This window comes from Tamandua tetradactyla, chromosome 1 (assembly GCF_023851605.1).
Source record: "Tamandua tetradactyla isolate mTamTet1 chromosome 1, mTamTet1.pri, whole genome shotgun sequence".
NCBI classification, from domain to species: domain Eukaryota; kingdom Metazoa; phylum Chordata; class Mammalia; order Pilosa; family Myrmecophagidae; genus Tamandua; species Tamandua tetradactyla.
In genome coordinates, this window is record NC_135327.1 from 1,110,102 (window position 1) to 1,129,577 (window position 19,476).

The 19,476-nt window shown below is 31.8% G+C and overlaps 1 pseudogene; it reads right to left on the bottom strand.

Moving 5' to 3' along the window:
- Positions 1–8,676: 8,676 nt before the first annotated feature.
- Positions 8,677–14,151, bottom strand: LOC143679980 (E3 ubiquitin-protein ligase Mdm2 pseudogene; annotated as a pseudogene).
- Positions 14,152–19,476: the final 5,325 nt, after the last annotated feature.

Sequence of the window (19,476 nt, forward strand, 5' to 3'; positions counted from 1 at the left end):
ATTTTGGTGATTGTGGTTGTATTGAATTATAGATAAATTGGAGAGAATTTACACCTTATCAATATTAAGTCATCTAATTAACAAACACAATGCATTTTGGGGACACAGGTTCTCATCAAAACAGAAGCTTTAAGCTAATGATTGCTTTACCACTTCACAGTGAAAAAGGACCACCAGAGGTGGGGAAGAGATTCCTCTGTTATGAATCTTTCAGGGTGGCCAAAATTGCTTAGGTCAGGATCTGTATATTGTAGTGCCACATACCCTGCTTTCCATTGGGTAAGAGAGACAAGTTTGTATTGTTGGAAAGGGTTATTTATCCACTTCAGGGTGTAGGGCTCTGGCTCTAAGAGTTTTCTACACTAACAAGTACCTGGATCTACTTGGTCCTGGTTTCCTGGTTTAACAACCAGTCAAATCTTTTCATGAGACCTTTTGCATGTTGATATGATATGGTTTTCCTTATTCAGTCTATGCATGTGGTGACTTAGAAGCATTTTTTTTTCAAATACAAAACCAGTCTGCATTCCTGGGATGAATTTCATTTTGTTGTGATGCATTATATTTTATATATAATTCTGGAATCATTCTGTTGATATTTGCTAAGGAATATTTAGCTTATGCTCACGAGAGATATCCATCTTCAGTTTTCTTATAACATGTATAAAATAATAGCTTGGATTAAAACCTTAAGTATAAGATAAGCATATATAAATCTATACTAATATAAATAACTGGAATAAGAAAATTTTGTTTTTAAATAATAATTTTAATTAATAAATTTGTTTTTAAATAAAAGACAAATTAGAGTATAAAAACAAATCATTTTTCTATTACACCTATAAAATGTGAAAGTTAACCCCCAGCACACTTGAGGGTAAATTATATTTAGTGACTCACTTCCAAAGATTATATTTGGAAAAGGAGAAACTAGTAACTTTGTAGTGGAGTAACATGGCAGCACTTAACCAAGAGATAATGGTTTATATTCACAGTGATTTCTCAGGGACATCTTGTACTTTCGGATTTGATGTGACAGAAGGGCTATTCATTTCTGTGGTATTATTTCTCAAAAACCATAACTTAGATAAGGAGGCATTCTGCAGCACAACTAACCAGTATTCCTGAAAACCATTAATGTCATTAGAAAGAGGAAAAATTGAGATGCTATCACAGAGCAGACATGAGTAATAGGGAACAAGATAAATAAGTACAATGTGGTATCCTGGATTGAATACTGGAACTGAAAGAGGTCATTAATGAAAAATCTGCTGAACTCCAAATAAAATCTAGAGTTTAGTTAATGGTAATGTAGTAAAATTGGTTTCAAGTACTGAAAAAGAACTATGGGAAAATTAGGAGAGAGGTATACAACTCTCTGTTCAAAATTTGAAACTTTCCTGTAAATTAAAAATTATTCAGAAATAAAAATTCATTTAAAAATACTAACAATTCCTCCAAATGAAGATAGCCAATTTTAATGTGTATCACATACATAAATATACATGCATACATAAGTCACACTTAATATACATTGAATATACATTTTTCAAAGTTGTTTTTCAGTTACTATTAAATTTTTCAATAATATAGCAAAATAAAGAAGCAAATAATAATCATTATAACACCATAACCAGAGAGAAAGAGCAAATATTTCAAGTACTTTTCTCCTTTCATTATTTGTATTTTCACATACTTGAGATCATACTTGTTTGTAAATTTATATCCTGCATTTTAAATCTAATATTGCCTACCAACATTTTCTTGTCATAAAATTCTTGATCAATACCATTTTGTCCAAGGAAATTTCTGGGTTTTTTTAGGAGCTTTAACACAAATACACAAAACAAAGTATTTTTCAAAATAATATATTAGAATCAGTAAGAAATATTATTGTCTAAGAAATAAAGCTATGTTTTTAAGTTGAAGAAATCAATTAAAAAGAAGATAGAGAATAATCAGAAACAGTTTAGTTTTATTAGGAAAAGTTTCATTATGTGGGGAAATATGAGTAACCCATGGTAAATGAGGGGCCACTAATTTAGAACAGTCCTTTTCACTAATAAAAAAGGAAGGGGTTAAATAATTTATTAATAGAGAACAGCAGGATCAAAGACTCTAAAGTAAGGTGAGCATGATTTCTGTAAAAGCTTTTGTGGACATTCAATAGAGACTGAACTCACCAGTTCATTTGTGAATTATTTATGGGTAGTAGGTTGTGACCCAAGACTGAAAACAGCTTCGATCTTAAATTAAGCCTTCTGCTGCATAGTTGACCTGCATATGTTTTGTAACTTAATAAAAACTATAGTACTTGGGGAGGTATATTAATTTGCTAAAGCTGCTGGAAATGCAAGGTACTGTAAATGGAATGGCTTTTATAAAGGGGATTTATTAAGCAACAAGTTTGCAGTTGTAAGGGCATAAAAATGTCCAAACTAAGGCATCCAAAGATACTTTGACTCCAGAGAAAGGCCAAATGGTGTCTGGGATTTCTTTGTCAGCTGATAAGTCATGTGGCAACTCTAACAGTTGCAGATCCTTATGGAGTTCTCTGGCCTCTGCCTGTGCATCTCCAAACATCTGTGCCTCTCAGCTCTGAACTATTTCTTTGTGAGCTTTTTAAAGACTCCAGAAAACTAATCAAGATCCACCTTGAATGGACATAGCCACATCTCTAACTGATCAAAAAGCAACGCCCATAATTGGGTATGACACATCTGCAAGGAGACAATCTAATCTATGGTCCACACTAAACAATAGCTCTACCTCCACAAATGTGGGTTAGGATTGTAAGAACATGGTTTTTCAGGGGTACCTAAAAGTTTCAAACCAGCATAGGATGTAAAACAAGGAAAAAATGTGTTTAATATTGAATAACTTCTTCAAGAAGAGAGAAGGGGTCAAAACACCATGAGTGCAATTCCATACTCATCAATTGCCACAGAAACAGTTCAATCATTTTTGCTGTAAAATTCCTTATGTGGGAAATATGTTCATGTATCTTAAGCACTGCGCAGCTGAAATTCATAGGCATTCTTATTTTATGATTTCAATTTAATGTGATATCTATATAATTATATTAAAATTTTTAGTTACAAATGAAAATTCTAGAATTCCCATGGTTAAATTGGTCAAATTAAAATCAGTAAATTTTAATGTGGGGTACAGCTGGGATTTATAGCTTTGTACCTTTAAAAACACACTATTCTTTTCTTCTAATATTAGTCTCAGTGCAGTTTGTTGATGAAGACACAAACATTGAGCTCCTATTAATTCCAACTGCCTCGATCTTGTGTTTACTTTGACTCATCTCTTGCCTTGTAGGATTATTTTTTATCATGAAAGACACGAGGGTTATATATGCCCTGAGCCCATTTAAATGTTGAGTTTTATTATTTTCTTTCATAAACAATGAAATGCAAATGGCTTGGCAAGAGAATTTGTCAATTTTACATATTTTCCCTCAAACCTTTAAATTTTCTTTTATTGTTTTTTGATACTTTTTCAGAAGAGAAGATAAATCTGTAAAATATTATTGCTTATCAATAACTTGCCAAAATAGTAATTTGTCCAGTTCTTCTGTGCTAAATTAACTCTGTTTAATGTTATCTCTTTCATTATATTTTCTTCTCTTTATCTTTCTTCATACAGTGCCTCCAGAATGTTTGTAACTCTTGCATCACATTCAGTACTTTCAAACTTTTTCTCTATTTTAATTATCTTCCTTTACATTAATCTTATTATCTAGTTCTTTCTTTATTATGATATTTATCCTGTTTCCTAAGAATTCACTCTTTCCAATTTTCTTCTGATTTTTCTTTAAAACATTGTCTCAGAGGACTTCTTTTCATAATCATTGAAAGATTGTTAGCTGGACCCATTGAGTCCCAGTGTTTTTTGATTGCTGGCTGTATGTCTTTCGACTGTTTGATGGATTGATTGTTTTTTTGGCTCCAAAATAGTTGTTTTTTTTCTTATTTTCTCCCTCTTGTTAACAGGAAATGTATTTGGATTTTGATCCAATACTTTCCACTTAATTATCAGTTTCAGGCAAGAAAGATTAGCTCAATAGTTGCACTTTATAATTCACTTATTTAAGCCTTATGAAAAGTTTTTGTTTGTTTTTAATCTGACCAATAGTTAGAATAGCAGTGAATGTATTAACAATATGTTGAATTGTTGATTTTCACTATCTTACATTATGTTTTAAAGGGAAGTCAGGAGAATTGACACCATGGAACCACTTTTAAACCAGATTCACTTATCCTGACTCTGTTGCATAATTGATTTCTTCATATCACTAGCAGACCTCCTGGTGAAGAGCTTATCATAAAAACTTATTTTACTTATATATTGTGATTTTCCTTTGCCATAGAGAATGTGTCACTATGTGGTCTGGCAACCAATGCCAAAATGTATGATAAAATATCATTAAAGCTGTATTTTTTTCATCATAATTCACCACTTAAAATAGCATTGTCTAATAGCTATAGGCCAAATGAATTGTTGTGCATGCAAGGAACCATATGACATGATATAAATCATAAAATTAACTACATTTCCAATTCATTTCTATTGGCTAGACTTATAGTTGATCAGTTTAATTAGCATATAAATCACTTAGCTGAGTGATTTCTTTAAAGTGAGTAACATAATGACATAAGAAACAAATCAAACAACAAATGTCACTATGATGGCTAGCCCTGAATTGGCAATTACAAAAATACCAGTAATAGGTATCAGTACAGGGAACTTATAGCAATCAGAAGGTATCATAAAATAGGGATAGATTTTATTATGATCATAATGTATCAACTGAACTGCTCGAGAAAACTAGGTAAGTAAGGGTCAGCCTCAAAAGCCCAAGCAGGTAAGACTAAGAGATTGCATGATAATCAAATGATGGAGAGGTTTGCACTTGGAAATATAGCAATCAAAGGTCATGACAGTAAGAATAAAGACTGCAATACCTCCAAAGACAGGAGTAGTAAAATCTATAACATACCCTTACCATAGGAGGTAGTTTTTCTTTCCACCAGAAGAACACCACTCAGTTTGGGTTTCACATGATAGGAATAACAGATGATCCTAAAGGATAATTGTCTGAAGAAATAGTTGGTGAAAAAGAGAGCTGCATTGAATGGAGAAAAAAATCAGGCAGTTTCCCAACAACAAAGCAATGCAACAGAATAAGAAGTACACAAAGCAATATATCTGTATGTTCTGGTGATAAGAAAGTCCCAAAAGAATGAACTTTGAGTTGTTTCTCTGTTTATATATATACAATTTTGTTGCATGTGATAAACAAATGAATTGAATATTTGAAAATAAAGAAGAAATGAATTTGCATAAATATTCACCATATGATAACCAAAATAGATTGATAAGCATGGGAATGATAAAATCCTTTTTATATGCATATAATAAGTTGCTTTATTATGTCTTGTATTTTATATATCTATTTTTAAATAATTGTTTAGTGGTAATAGTGATAATTTTATTCAATTCTACTGGAAGTGATTCAAAATATTTTAAATATTAGTTTGTTTATAAAGAAACTGTTATATTACTGTTAATTGTAGTACAGAAACAAAGTTTAATTTATCTAATACAAAGCAAAACAAAAACTTTTCTTGCATATGATTAAAGGAATATGCCTTATCCTTACAGCCAACATTCTTTTCCAACATGACCTGGTTCACTTCCCTATATTATCTACACATGTATCCTCAGGAATGCAAATGTGTTTAAAACCTCAAAATTTGTATAATCTGTGAAGTGGGTCCTCTTATTTGTCCAGCAGTCCAAACATTATCAATTGATCATGCTAAACTAATGTAGATACAGTTACATTAAAAAGCAAAAATTGGTTGAAAACTATGCAGAAAAATTCAGAATTTCAAGTAATACCAAAGTTGTGAAAAATAATCAGCAAACTCATTCACCTCTATTTACATTTTGCTTGTAAGGATAATTTTTAAAAAATTAAATTAAGACTGAATCACATTTGTGATGGCAATCATTAAATCTGTTGAATTGCTCAAGTATTTTAAAATTGTCTATATTTTATTGGGTTTTGTTAGAAATTTCATGTGTTGGCATGCGCTGGCTCTGGGAATTGAACCTGGATCTCCAGCATGGGAGGTGAGAATTCTGTCACTGAGCCACTGTTGCATCACCCTAAGTTTTTCTTCTTCCTTTTCTTTTAGTGCATGGTCTGGGAATCAAATCCAGGTAACCCACATGAAAGGTGACTATTCTACCACTGAACTACCCATGCACCCAAATTTCATGTGTTTTTAAGCACAATTTAGGCAAGAAAAGTCAGTAAGAGGAGATGACACAAAAGGTGATTCTAAGACAAACTTTGTGGTCAGTTTCATCCATTTAATTCAGCAAATAACTACTGAGTGCAATCTAAGATTCACAAATCTGTCTCTTTTGCATCTTCTGTGCAGTTTTGGAATGTATTTGCAGAGAGAAAGAGAGAATGCAGAATAAAGAAAATCAATTCTAGAAGATATTTCACACACTGATAAGGAATTAGAGACCCAATGGACTACAAAAACATATCTTCTGCCTTGGTCTGGATCTAATGTGACTGTCATTTTGGATCCACTAATTATCTATTTAAAAATATGGAAGATTTTTAGCATGTTTATTTAGAAATCATCAACCCCAATGATACACAAATTCAGCATCTGTGTTTGTAAAATGATTTTAGATGTCAAACAGCAGTCCATACTATTAAAAACTAATTCTATTTTAACAAATCTTTTCAAAAGCAGAAAATGTCTGTTCCTACTGTGACTTTAGTATAGCTACAAGGCTTCCCAGCTTCCATTTTAAGTCTCATTTAATAAAGTGTTTATTTGCAAGCCAATAAATAATATATGTATACTAGCCTAAAAATTCAAACACCTAAGACTACATTAGTAATCCATAGATGTTTAGAATGTGATTCCTACATAAATAGAGTTCAATGTTTTGTAAACAGCTTAATCACTGCATACATATACTCTGAATGTACAATCAGTTTATATATTATCTCATTTATACCAGCAACTCTCATTAGGATGAGTTCTGCTTGGTTCCAGATGAAGCATCATAAATTCCAAACTAATAATTCTTAACTGTATTTGAGAATAGCTCGGGCTCAAGTATTGTTACCTTCAGCAGTTTATTTTCATCTTACATATGTATACATGGGTAAGACATGTATGCATATGCTTTTTAATTTGTTGAAATCTTAAACAATCTATTGCTAGCAACAGATGCACAAAATTGCTGAGTAAAATTATCTCTCCATTTATTCAATATTCATATTTCAGTTGATTATATTGTCTTAATTGGAGAAAAACACTGGGACCTTAAATTAAAATTAAATTCTACTTGTCTAAAGGTTTTTGTATTCACACTATTTTACTGAAGATTCTATGCAAATATAAATTATGTCAGTCTATCTAATTTGAGAGCTATTTTAGGATCCTATGACCCTTTAATTCTTGAAGAAAAGTGATGCATCATTTCAAGATAATTCAGAGAGATATTGACCTGTCCAGCTATTTTTTTTTTAAATAAACAGGGGCTGCAAGTGTAGTTCAGCAATAGAATTCTCACTGGTCATGTGAAGACCCAGGTTTGAATCCTAGCCTATGCACTTCCAAAACAAGCAAATAAACAAACAAAAATTCAACAAATGGTGCTGCAGTTAGGGGATATTCACGTGGATAAAGAATACCATAAAAAACCCCAAATACATAAACAGATGTTTTATTTATCTAAGCTCTGATTTTATCTTTCTTAATTCACTGATTCTTAAAACTGGCTTCAAGCAAAGGCCTGAAACTTGAAAAACTAAGGACTGTGTAACCCAGCCTAAGGAAGGTACTTTAAATTGTCCCAAATTATTTTTCACTTAAGAAAAACAATGGATTTCCACTAAATCCTGAAATTCTACATCAGGTTGGATGACCCATGACATGTAAAAGCTCCACTGCTATGCAGCTTAAAAGATCTCTTGTGAGTAAATGGTGGCTGTTTTCATAGACTTCTCAAATGGCACATCATTGCCACTTATCTCTTACAATACCAAAACATGCTGGAGAATAAAATATGCCTTTCTACTTATATAGTATCATATATAACTAATTATAACTACCAAGTGCTTTTTTATCTTTAAGAGTATTTTAAGAAGTTTTATAAGAACAGAGCAGAAGGTTTGAGTATATAAAATTCAAATATTCTTTCATGCAAATTTACCTCCTTACATGAAAGATACTACATAAGTTACATTTAAATGTACCACATATATTTCAAAAATCAGGCTTCTTTAAAATACAAGGGTAAGGAGTAAGGATGCTTTATATATTCAACTCAAATTGCATTAGAAGTCAAATACATAAGACAAACAGAAGTGAAATTTTCCTAAAAGGAACTGAAAAGTCACTAACCTCTCACACTCTCCTAGTAGTTAAATTAGACCAAAGAGGAAAAATATGCCTAGACAAAGATACTTTTTCATTTGGTATGTGTAAATAATAAAAATAAAATTCATGCTGCCAAAATAGCTGTCTAAATTATATGGTTATATAGCCAAAATAAATAATTTTACTTTTATAGTGAAGTCACATAGGGGAAAAAAGTTAGCAAAATCATTTGAACTGTGGTTACCTACATATTGGGCAGAGATTTTTCAGTTTTTAGTGTTTCTTGTTTTATTTTTAGTTTTTTTGCTCAGGTAAAACACTTCAAAAGATGCACTGTTCTGAATGGACAATGTAAGCATTTTCCTTTGACTTTAGGCAAATAACACAAGTTTCAATGGCATTAAGAGGAATACTAGATTCCAACATGTTCTTCATTATCTTTGTTTCTTTGCACTCAAGCTCTCTGATATCTTAGCAACTAAAATGATGTGATAGCTGAGAATAGTCCTCACCTTCTTGGTATTGGGAGTCTTGTGTGATTGTATCATCATTTACTTAAGTACCTGATTCTGGAGTCATTCCCTTTTTTAGAATCTAGAACAATCAAAGTCTCTTCTACTTGTGTTGAGTTTTCTAGTTTGGTTCTTTTAGGATTTTTTTTATCATTTCCTTTATCTTCAGCAAGCTAATTTTCATGAAGTGTTCACCATAGGTTGTAATGTGGCAGAAGGGGAGGATTCATTTTATTGTGTGAAGTACACTTCCAATAGTCATCCAGAGAAATTTTAGGATCCTCCTCAAAAGAATCTGCATCACTCCCCAGATACAGATATAGAGCAACCTCTTCCTCTGAGAGTTTTTGTCCTTTTCATGAAGGCTATAATCTTCTAATCCAGAGATACAACTTCAGATTCTACACTGATGTGATCTCAAACTGAATTCTGAGCCAACAAGTCTCACTGTGTTCACTCATTCCAGCATCAAGATCCAGATTTGATGAGTCTGTGAATTCACTGCTTCTGCTTCTTTCACAACATCTCTCTTATTATATTTTGAGGAAGGCTTTCATCAAGAGAAAGGAAAGTGGTGTCAATTTGTAGCACACAAGGCCTTGGAAGATGTGGCGTTCACTTCATTAGGTACACAACATTAGGTTGTGCAATTAACACAAATTGATTTAAAGTTTTTTTTATAAATGCAGGCTGCCTGAAACCCTAACCCCATATTACTGACAGCCACTTCCAACATGAAAAATATAGCAAGGCCATAACCCAAATACCCCTAAAGAGTGAGATAGAAAGATCAAAGGTGATAAAGTTCTGCAGAGAAGTTAAGGTTTAACAAATGAATATGATTGCTGAATCATTATATTGATATTTCTTTTAGTCTCCAGTATCTTAGAGCAGCTAGAAGTCAAAACCTAAAATTGTGGAATTGTGACCTACACCAAACTCTGAAATCTGTTCTACAACTAATTGTTGTGCTGTGCTTTGTAATTTATTGATTTTTGCATATATGTTATTTTTCACAAAAAAAAGAAAAAAGTTGGTTGTTATAATAAAAAATATTTATTCCTTCCAGGATCTTATATTCTGGAGTGTCTAGAAGGAAAAATCTGAATGGATGTTATGGAAGCCCATGACAAACTCTGGGACTGTTCTGTAACTACTTGTTGAAGGGTGCTTTGAAAACTATTGCATTTTTGTTTCTATGCTTTGTATATATGCTATATTATACAATAAAAAGTATTTAAAAAATAGGCTGGTGAAGAACTGGAGTGATTTCATTTGTTTAATTCAAGCCATGATTTTTAATTGAATAGACTCAGATCTTTAGAATTTCCACTCAGAATCACTAAATAATATTGTTGTTACTGGAGTCCTGATGGCTTGATTCTCACTGTTTGGTGCTGTATATGGAGCATAATAGTAGAGCTTAAGCTCTTTATAAAGATATCTTTATACTTGTTTGATTTAAAATTTCTACTTATGATGTAGAAGTTCAAATATAAAAAATCATGTTAATGTTCTCTGAAAAATCAGTCATGAAGTATAAGTATAGGCACTATTCAAAACTTATTCATGCCAATTTATTAAACATTTATTTTCTATATATCAAAAACATTTAACAAGGAGGTGAGTTCATGAAACTACTCATTTTATTTCCTTAACATTTGTGAAACTTGAGCTTGGTCATGCTTCTTTAAACTTCCTCATCCATACAATTCAGATATCATTATATAACTCAGATATGCAAATTAAAATACAAAAAGTAATATGAAATAAGTCTGTCATTATCAGTTCATAACTATACATTAGCTTCCTTTTGCTTTCTTCCTTATCTAAGTGAATTTAGCAGTTTCCCTAGTTACCAAATATGCATATGTAAAAATGCCCAAAGAAGACATAATGAGAAAACAATTTAGTACAACACAGATTTAATGATAGTGATCAGGATAAATGTCAATTTTGAGAATCCCTTCATAAAAATAAATAGTGACCCTGATAGTTTGGTTATCTTAGGATATTTATAAATTCTAATTACTAATCTGAATTTTTCCTTGCAGTATAAAAATTATAATAAAATGATTATTTCTTTAGTAGTAATGCATGCAAATTCTGTTAGCCCTTTAGGTTATGTTATCCAAAAAATAGAATAATTACCATTATGCTTAATGTGGAGTTTCTACCATTGTTAAATTTTTTCCTAGTGGTAACAAAATGTCACATACTACAAATTTATTTTAGTTGGCTCAGATGAATCTAGTTCTATTTTAGGATGGCAGATTTCTAAAAAGTTAGGAAATTGTTCATGATTGTAGATTTTATACTTTAAACTTGGCTACTCCATTATAGGAATATAGAGGAAAACATTTAAGCACTAGAATGGGACTCAAAGTTCACTGCAACTTGAAGATTTTATCAAAGTTAGTGTAAATGTTCTCAAATGGAATTTGTTTTGTGGATAATAAGCAATTAAGTTGTGTTAAAAATGTTATAATAAACAAATTATTTTATGCTGCGAGAAGTAATATTCCTAGCTGGAATAAATGTAAATAGCATAAAACCACCCTAACACATGGTCAGTGTGACTCTCTCCAAACCAAGATGGCATGGATAATTCACTGACCACCATGTCTGCGTGGCCTTCAGAATTGATTTAGGCTGCCTTGGAAAGAATTCCTCGCAAGATACTCTGCCAGTTGGTCTCCATTTCCTATATAAAATAAATGCAAAAATTACATGCCAGTAGCTCAAACACAAGTAGGTTAATTCTCAGAAAAATTTTTGATTGAGAAATTTCTACAGGATTGCAAGCACAGAATGGACTTTAATTAGTCACTAAACCAAACAGGGTTGCAATGAGTAGTGGATTTTTATTCCATGGAAAAACAAGCTAGGACTTTTGAATGCAGATTTAACATTACACTAGCTCAAAGTTAAAATAAATGAAAAAGATTTTGTATTTTCTACAAAACCTAAAACTTGTATTTAAATCTTAGGAGTCATCTATTTTATGCCTATGCCTGAAAGAAGTTTGTTTTGGTAGAGCAGAATATAAATTTATGATACCACAAAAATTAATATCCTTAAATGTTCTTAGAAATATATTCCCTGAGGCATTTCTAAACATAATCTTGCCAAATGTCCTTAAGCTACTGGTCACAGTAATGCACTTCATTCCTCTAGATGTTTACTTTACAATTTTGAGTTAGTCTGACTTAGGCATTGCTTCTCTGGACACCCCAAAAAGCAATCTACAGAGACAGTTCAGGAAACCACGTGATTCTTTACTTATCTATCTCACTGAAGAATAGGGAAAAGGTAATGTGGCCTAGAGTATTATTAGGGGAGCTATTTGGGAAAATTGAGATGATGAAGGGCAAGGGATCAAAGACAAGAATTTATTGTTCAAAAAGGATCATTTTTAAGTATTGCATAGATGTGCAGCAGTAAATAGACTGATAAAATTAGTGACCTGCAAAATAAACTGGAACCTGATTATTTATTTCCAGGGACTAGCATTACTGTAATAGATGGTTGGGAAATGGAAAAGAAAAGAAAAAGAATAAACATTCCCCTCCTTTGCATATTAATGTAAAAAGCAATATATTATTGAGTGAATAAAAGGAACTCTCAGAGGAAATCAACACTCAAAGCATAGTAAAGCTTTTATTCTCTTTATCATTAGGTTCTTTCTATCCACCACTGCACTGTTACAATTATATAGCCTCAGATCAAAATGCACACACAGAAGTCTATCAACATCTCACTACCATGCACAAATCTGTACATCTAAAAGTTCTCTTCACACAGGTAAACCTTCAGGAAATCAATTTATCATAATATCTTATCTGGCTCAAAATAATAGCAATTTATTATTAAGTGCTCTAAGTTCATTACATCAGTTAATCATGACCATAATGCATATTATGAAATGTCATTACTTATTATGCTAATAAGAACACTGAAGCTTCTACAGATTAGAAACTATCCAAATAGCTAATAAGCACAGAATCAGGACCCTGTTTGTTCTGTAACTGAGAACAGAAAGAAATTTCTAACTTTAGTACTTTTTCCAGATGTTGAATGTTAAAATTGAGTAAATGAAGGATTCTAACACTTCAGAATGAAGGGTATCATAACCCAATGTTTGACTGGACTGGCATTTTATAATAATGGCTAATGTTGACCACACTTCACTCATATGGTCCTGTCTTAATACAGAAAAGGAGGTAGCTGATCATACCTCTAACCACTCTTCTTCCACAAACACACACAGATATTCCTTATAAATATATGCAGGTGCTCACATTCAGACCCAATTCCTGATTCATATCTTTTCTTTCCACCATGGTCTTCTGAGAGTTCATTTTAATTCTTCTTCTCCCAAATCCCCTTCCAATATCTTTTTGTTCCATATATTATCTGAATTTATTTCCAAAAATGAGATTATTTGGTAATTTTTCTAAGTGGAGAACAGTAGCAAGTTTGCACATATCTGGTAAGTTAAAATGCATTCCTGAAGAAATGAAATTGAAGATAATATTAGATCCTCTTCTAAAATCTGGAATTCCCAGAATGGCCAGAGAAGCAATAACAAAATCAGATTCAAATAACATATTTTAAACAGTTGTACTGAAGTGTCACTCCAATCCAAAAAAAAAAAACTTGCATAATGAATATATTGTGAAAAGTTTTGACCTATGTATGTACATATAAAAACATCATCACAATGAAAAAATGAACATACCATCACTCTTGCAAAGTTTCTTGATTTTGTCCTTTGTAATTCTAACTTTACACCTGTTTTAGTTTCTACACTGCTAAAACATATATCATACATTGGTTTGGGTTAACAACATGAATTTATTGGATCATGGTTGTAGAGCTATCTCTGGGGATGGATATTTTCCTGATAGCTGCCAATCTTTAGGGTTCCTTGGCTTTTCAGTCACACAGAAATGTACATGACAACATCTCCTCCTTTCTCTTCCTGGTTCTGTTGACTTCCAGCTTCTTGCTTCTCCTGCGGCTTCTCTTTATGGGGCAAATTTCTTTTGCTTATAAGGACTTCAGCCATATTGGATTAAGGCCAATCCTCGTTCAGATTGGGTACAGCATTACTAATAACATCTTCAATAATCCTACTCATAAAAATAAGCCCACATCCACAGGACCAGGGGTGGTTACCTGAAAGTACCATTTTTAGAGGGCATGATCTGATCCCCAACACTACTCCTCTGGCAATGCTCAGGAAAATATTGATCTGCTTTCTGGCAATACGGATTAATTTGACTTTTTTTAGAATTTTGTAAAACAAAAACATAAAGCATGAACTGTTAGATGGGGAATGGATTTGGATTCTTTCACATAAAGCATGTATTCTGAGGTTCATTCATACTGTGCATATATCAATACTTCTTTTTTGCTGAAGAATATCCTGAGGTACGAAAAGGCCACATTTTATTTTTGCCCATTCCCCACTGAAGGACATTTTTCTGAGTCCATATTTTGTCTATCACTGATAAAGCTGCTTTAAGTTCTCATGCACAAATATTTGCATGGAAAAAACTGCTGTATATTTACCCAGATCTTAGAAATAACTTCGCATATTTATGTGACACCTGAGACTCAGAGTTAGAGCAGTTGAGTTTCTGGTCATATAGAAAGTATTAATTTAATATTTTAAATAAATTTCCAAAAAATTTTTTCAGAAGTGGTTCTGCATTTTACATGTCCACAAGCAACATATGAAAGTTTGATTACTCCACATACTAACCAACAGTTGATATGATCAGTCTTTAATTTTAGACATTCTAATGAATATGCAAAAGTACCACTGTGGCATTCATTTGTATTCACCTAATACTAAACAGTGTCTAGCACATTTTCTCATATACTTATTTTCAATGAGTTTATCATAGTTGATAAATCATTTGTTCATGTTTTATTGGGTTGTTAATTTTGTTCTTTTGGAGGCTTTCAGAGACATTTATATCTTTTGAATAGTAGTCTTTAAATAACTATGTGATTTTAAAATGTTTTCTTTCTGAGTATAACTTGATCATTTGTTGTGTTAAAAATCTCCCTCTTATACCAAAAGTTTTCATTTTGATGAAGTTCAATTTATCATTTTATTTTATTTATTTATGGATCAGACTTTCATATCATAGCTGACAACTATTTAGTAATCCAATAGCATGGAAATTTTCCTCTATGTTTTATTCTAAATAATTTATTTTTATTTTTCATAAATATCTATTATCCACCTTGAATGAATTTTTAAATAGTATGAAGTATAAATATTTTCTGTGCATATGAATTTCCAATGATTCCAAAATCATTTCTGTAAACACTATCGTTTCTCAACCAAATTGCTTACAGTTCTTTACATGCATTTCTGGACTTTCTAGCATGTACCATTAATCTAATTGTTCATCTTAAAATACCACACTGATTTGATTTTTTTGCTTTATAACATAACTTGAAACCAGGCAGTGTAATTTCACCAAACTAGTTCTTTTATAAATTTGTGTGGGCTGATTTAGATCCTTTGTATTTCATTTACATATCAGACTTAGTTTTAAATTTTGAGGAGGAAAGGCCTACTCAATGGAGTGATTGCATTGAGTCTAGGGATTAATTTGGAGGAAGTATTAGCATCTTAATAAGGTTGATGCTTCTGCTCTTTCAACACAGAATCTCATTCCATATATTAAGATATGCTTTAATTTCTTTAGGCTAAGCTCTTTAGTTTTTAAGAGTACTTGTGCTGCACATATTTTGTCACATTTACTTTAAGCATTGCATATTTTAATGTCTTTATGGATAACATTTAAAAATTCAATTTCTTGTTTTGTTACTACAAATTACTCATTTTATGCATTTATCTTCTGTCCGAAACTCTGCTATACATCCTTATATATAAAAAAAAAAATACAGTTAGCCTGGATGGATAGGAAGAAACAAAACTCTGTCTATTTTTACAGGTGATATTATTGTCTATGGAAAGTAATAACAAATGTAAGGAAAGTTTACAATAGTTGCTATCAGAGAAATTCTAGACTAATATAATGAGTTCAGATGTATTCTATTCTCACCTTTTCTGGAAATAATTTTGTAGAATTGATATTATTTCTTCTTTAATATTCAGTAGAGTTCATGAGTTAAGCTATATGGACAAGGGGTTTCCAGTTGGAAAGATTTGAAACTACAAATTCAAAAATTTTTAACATATATACAGAGTTTTATGTCTGTGTGTGTATGTGTGTGTGTGTGTGTGTGTGTGTGTGTGTATTCATAATAAAGCTTTACTTTTCAAAATGAAACTGCACTGTATGGTCTTTAATGACAGTGGAACCAGGAGAGAGTTCCAATTGTTGAGCTTCTAGACTAATCGATCTAGATAGCCACTCAAGGTTGACAACTGTGGAACTCCACCCCAAAGGGGCTGCAGATCTTCATGCAAGGGGTCATAAGACCTTTATGTTCCCTTAGCATTCACCCAATTGTTATTACTCAAGTAGACTTTTGCCCAATGTGCATAGAAGTCAATGTTTTGGTATCAGAATTTCAAAAAAATGAAGAGTTTATTGCAAGGGAGCCCACCAAAGAGACAGGAGCAAGCTCAAATCTGTGTCACTGAGCTATAGAGGATTGGGACTTTTTTATGTGTCTTGGAGGGGGGTGGCTTAGGGAAATGGGAGAGGATGGATTGAGATGACTTAGTTCAGGAAAGAGGGTTAAGTGGAACATGCACTATTACAAATCATTGTCAGTTCATAAATTGCATTTCCAAAATGGAAGCTTAATGTGTTGAGTGAGCATGATTTTTATTATTATAATTAAATATAAGCAATAGTACATAAGAGTTTCTTCTATTTGAGTGTGCCAAAATGGTGATGAATGGTCTTTCAGTTATTCTGCAGGGGAAGAAGGAAATAGGAACTTATCTCTAAATGAAGCAAGTCTCTCATTAGTAATCATAAGGATGTGGGTTTTCTAAGAAATGGAAAGGGAAACTTTTTTAAGCAAGTAAGAGAAGATTTCTCTGAAAGTGGGCTAGACAGCAGTGGATTCAAAAGTTGTCTGATCTAACATCTTTACCTGATACAAGGATGTGGAGATTTTCTTCTGTGTTTCATTCTAAGTATTTTCTATTTTTTGTAAACATCCATAATCCACTTTCAATTAATGTGTATATAATGTGTGAGCTATAGGTCAAATCTTATTTTGTGTGTGTGGGTATCCAATTGCTCACCAACATTTGTTGACAACACTATCCATTCTCCACAGAGTTGCCTACAGTCTTTGTTAGATTTACTTGACCATATATGTGTGGATCTACTTCTGTATTCTTTAAGCTGTTCAACTGATTTTGCAAGCTTTATAATGTTTTGCAATCAGGAAGTGAAATTTCTCCAAATTTTTTAATTTTTAAATTTTTGTAGGCTAATCTAGATGCATTGTATTTCCATATAAGTGTTGGAATTAGATGTTGAATTTCTAAAGAAAAAACCTAAAAGCTAGCTTGGATTTATTTTGGAGGATAGCATTGAATATAGGAATCAATTTTATGCTTGTGCAAAGGTATTTTGAAAGTATTTAATTGTCTCATTTATGATTACAGTGTTGTTCCATTTATTATAGTAATCTTTAGTTTTCTCTTTTAAAGTCATATAGTTCTCAGTGTGGATGCTTTACACACATTTTTATACTTAATTAACTAATAGATATTAAAATTAATGTATTAAGTACTATTATGCCTTTTTAATAGCATTTTAAAATCACTGCCTAATAATTTGTTAAAAGTAAGATCTTAAAAAAATTTTAAAAAGTAAAATCTTTATAATCAATTTTTATATATTCATTTCACTTTCCCCAAATCTGCTAATCTCATTTTTTTTTAAAAAATCATCCAGATTAAGTGAGAGAATTAAACTGTCTGATTTACTGGTAATATGATTGCCTAAGAATTAAATCCTAACTAATGCAAAGAAAATCCGTTATATTTTATGAGTATCAGAGAAATGTTGGCCTAATAGAATGAGTTGTTACATTCACTTTTGTTTCTTTTGCTGGGACTGTTTCTGTAGAATTGGTATTATTTCTATTTTAATGCTTGATAGAATTTACATAAGTAGCTATACAGACTTGGAGATTCTTTGTGGGAACATTGAAACAACATATACAATTTCTTTAAAAGATATGACTAATTAAATCACTATTTTTCATGTGCTTTGCAATTTATATCATTAGAGCAACGATCTAAGTTTTTTTCCAAATCTAAGTTTTTAAATTTATTGGCCTTAATGGATCAATAATATTCCCTTATTTCCTTCTTAAAATCTGTACAATGCATATACTGATATCACTGTCATTAATAAATAAAATGTTTGGTAATCAGTGATCTAAATGCCCTAGGAATCAATATGTATGAAAATAAAAGCAAATTAAATCCAAATAATATAAAGACAAGGGTATAATAAAAATAAGGAAACACCTCAATGACATAAATGATGGTTCCAAATATAGAATATCAAGAAAACCAAGAGTTGCTTTTATGACAGGATTAATAAAATTCAGAAGTCTTTATCATGATCAAAGAAATGATAAAAAACAAAAATTATCAATATGGTGGAATTCTTATGTGATGCTGCTAGGAGTGCAAAATAGCAAAAAAAAAATACCTTGACATACTCTTTGAGGGCATCTACTAAATCTATCATAAATTATAATCCAAATATTCTACTATATACCTATTTAAAATACTATCAGTTTGCATGATTATCAGCAAAGTATCAGCAATAAGAAATAGTTAGTGGTTCATACCAGGTTTTAGCAGAGAAAATGAGAATAATGAGCATACGGTCACACTTCTACTATATCTGCTCTTTCTTACAAACAATTTCAAAGAGCAGATGAGTAAATTAATCTCAAAGAAGGACAGATAAATTATCCTTGGACTTAAAGTGAAAATACATATCCACTTCAGTTTAGACACTAAATGTTCTTCTGAACAGCAATCTCTTTGATGACAAGGGTTTTCCCTCTGACCCCTCATCAAGAAATGCACACCCACCCATGATGTACACACATTCAGACACTTTCAGCATAAACATCCAAGCACATGTCACCTAGACACTTTAAAAAGTCCTCATATTCTTTGTGTAAGTAGTACATTAAACCAAATCAAACATAACTATGAATAGCTAACAAGTCAGAGCTAATACCCTCTGGAATAGAAATAAATCATCAAAAGAGAAGAAGCTGGCACTAAAGGCAAACATTGCTGCCAATGTGGATTTTCCTAGCTTGCCTACAGGTTGTAAGCAGGAGAAACTCAGTAAGAACGCTGTGTGGAATTAATGCAAACATTCTGTTGAAATGTAACAAGTGCCAGGGCAGGGATAAAAATCTGGAGAAATGGGTATCAAGGCACAAAGTTAGAATGGTTCATGTGCTTTATAAATTGTGGGGGTCAGGATTAATTGGGAAAGTAGTATTACCTTGATGTAGGAAATAAATAACTAAAAGGATAC